A 3,239-nucleotide genomic window follows, 5' to 3' on the forward strand; every position below is an offset into this window, starting at 1 on the left:
AAGGCCAATCAGGCTTGTGAAAAATTTAGAGCAATAAAGTGTATCCTATCCTATCCTATCCTATGTTGTTGTTGTTGTTGCGACTGAAGGAAGAAGCAGGGGTCTGCTACTGGCTATCTAGCTGAGCCCCCTCCGCTGCCTCGTGCGGACAAAAGAAAAAAATAGGGAAGAAAGAAAAGGAAGAGGGAGAGAAAGATGCACGCCGCAACAGCCGTCGTCCATCACCGAAGCGATGGCGGGTACAATGACGACCTACAACAGGTAAAAATTGGGTGGTAGGCTCACCCTCGCCGCAAGCGGCAGTGACCTACCAGTCACAGCCCCGTAGGGCCAGGATCAACCAGGTCAATGCTGACACTGGAGAAATGCGTAAGCCTGAGGGTAGCTGTGTTGTCCGTGAGATGTGTCAGGGGGATTACGTGAGTGACAGATGTTGCGCCTTCCCTTTCGTGTAAACCAATTATGGAACGCCTGTGAACTTTGAGGAACGCTGGTTCTGTTCGACAAGGAGCGCGCGATGTACCGTGTCCAGGAGCAACGCTCAGGCTTTCGCATTTCTGCAGTGCTCTGAGAATTTTTCAGGCTGCTGTTGTTTGATAGTCTCTCTTTACACACTTTCTAACCATTCCCAGTCTTTGAACACACAAATCAGGCCCTTTCACGCTCGTTCACGTTCAAACATTTAAACTTTTCCTCCACTGCCTACGTCACTGGAAGTCGAGTACCATTAGACCTCATTTTGCCGAAAGCTCAGAATCGAAACCGAAAGTTGGAGGGTGGCCATCTTGACTCCCAAATACACTCTTAATTGTCACTAATTGCTTAATAAGGCACGCCAACCATTTTTTCACTTGCACACTTTCCTTGACCCTCTATCCGATAGTACTATTACTAGTTCCTCTTTCACAGCTCCAACAAGGCCATGTCCATGCGAAACCCGCCTACATAGCGTACAACGCTTACGCAATAATAAAATTTCATGCCCAGAATGGACGCCATGACAGCCAAGAGTACCCCCCCCCCCCTCCCCCCCTCTTGACATGTGCATGGATTCACGCCACTCAAGGGATGAACAATCCGCAGTACTGGATTGGAGAACGGCCGTTTCTTGCGAGAGGCTATTGTATTCAAGCGGGAGCCGCGCTGGTGCACCAATCGAACATCTGCCAAACCTATCGCTGCTTTCACTGAATCACGCGGCTATCGTGTGCAATTCCACTGAGCCCCGTGTGCCTTGAGCGCAGAGCCGCACAAGGTGGGCTCAACGTCTCGTTACATTCCGCGCACGCCCGTGTTTTTCACTCTGTACTCAAAACTTTTACTTCGTCAGCATACGCAACGCTGTCTCCGGTGATGATTGTTGTCTTACCCGTAACCTCTCAGGAGCATTAACCTTTCTTGCAATAAAGTATTGGTTGTCTTAGCGTGACGAAGCCTATATATAAATTTACGTTTGCATACATTCTTATTTTGGGGATATCTTTTGTTTGACTTTATCATGACTTCATAATAATAATAATGATAATAATAATAATAATTATTATTATTATTATAATAATAACAATAATAATTGGTTCACAGGAAGGGAAAGGCGCAGTATCGTCACAGTTGCTCTGTGGGCACCTGCGAAGGAAGGAAGGTGGGAGTGAAAGTGGAAAGAGAGAAAGGGGAACTGTAGTGGAGGGCTACGGAGTAATTTCGACCGCTGGGGATCTTTAACGTGCACTCACATCGCACAGCACACAGACGCCACTTTGTTTCAAGGTCATAGAGTTGGAGCCAGGCAAACCTTGGGCTGTACAAAGAGCTGCAGAGCTTTTGCTCTATCATTGGAGGGCGTGCCGCTCTCCAAGTGTCCTCATTTCAGCTTTTCAGAAAAATTGTAACAAAATGCAAGAAGGTATGGCGTCCAGAATCTTCACCTGCTCAACGAGCGACAACGCTGCCCAAATTGGTGTGAGCCGTAAAAAGTAGATGGTGGGAACTCGCGCAACCCATTCCCCACAATTTGTCATTCGTGAAGACATTGCGTAGGTCGGTCTGCATCGGGTGGAACTGTAGTGCGACATTTACCATCAGTGGCATCAAAGCGAGGTGAATATAGCAAAAAATTGACATTTCTCGCTGCTGTCGACCGTACTAACCCATTCACCGTATCGTGTAATGGCCGCTCGCTAGTGCGTATCTGCATTACCCGAAGGGACACAAGAACTAACTTTCGGAGCAGAATAAGGGTTCGATGAGAGCTTATTACACAATTTCTTTACTTTATCAACCGCATCTATTCGTTACGCAAGTCAGGGCAACCTACACTACTCCAAACAATTTTTGTTACTGATTTTTTTGCTGAAAAAGTAATATACTGAAAGAACGCCTTTGCCACAAAAAGAGGCAAAGAATTGAAAAGTACCTCACATGTTGCGACACGTGATTCCCGAGTAAAAGCACTAAATGCACGCGCTGCCGAAAACATCTGTGCTGGTCTATCCCCCATCCTCTTATGCGCAGAAAACTGATATCGTACTTTAAAGACATGTTTTGTTATTTTCAGCAATCAGCGTCGTAGAATATACTGGGAACATGTCCAAGCCTATCGTATTTGCTTGAATTCGCTGGGTAACATCAAAGAGCTGCGTGTAAGCCGCAGTTGCGGAGTGCGTGGGTGGTAGATTCATCCCGCTGCGAAATTGTGTAAGCAATGTTATCGAGTTCCACTGCCCTGGAAGTGACGTTTCCAATATCCTGCTTTCAAATGCTTCCTGTTTGCATTGTTCATCGCATCCTTTTATTTTTGCTGCATACAGACGCAAAGTTATGAAATAGAGTTTCTCTCCCACAGCACGAATACATTTTGCTCCACACCGCTGCTTCCATTTTGAAATAACTGTCCTTCAAAACTAGCCTCAATCAACTTGTTCCAGGTAATAACACCCCTGAGGTATTAAAGTTTGTCTGACGTCGTCTCGATCTCGAGCCCATAAAGCTTCCCTTTAGTGAGACATCCTATCTTGAAGCCTTCTTTCAGGCACGTGTAGCTCGGAAAAGGCACTGTAAAAAAAGCTGTTCCAAGGTATCCAAACAAAAAGAAAAGACAAGCAAATCACGGGAAGCTCCCGCGAGTCGCTTTTCATGGAAAGCACACATTGTTTGCGAGGAGATTTAAAGGATATTATTCCTCAAAGCTTACTTGTAAACAGCGCACGCTAGAACAGAGGGGCTTCCAAGAAATAGAGTTAACA

The sequence above is a fragment of the Amblyomma maculatum genome, chromosome 9 (genome assembly GCF_055883805.1).
Source record: "Amblyomma maculatum isolate TAMU_Amacu chromosome 9, ASM5588380v1, whole genome shotgun sequence".
NCBI lineage: Eukaryota > Metazoa > Arthropoda > Arachnida > Ixodida > Ixodidae > Amblyomma > Amblyomma maculatum.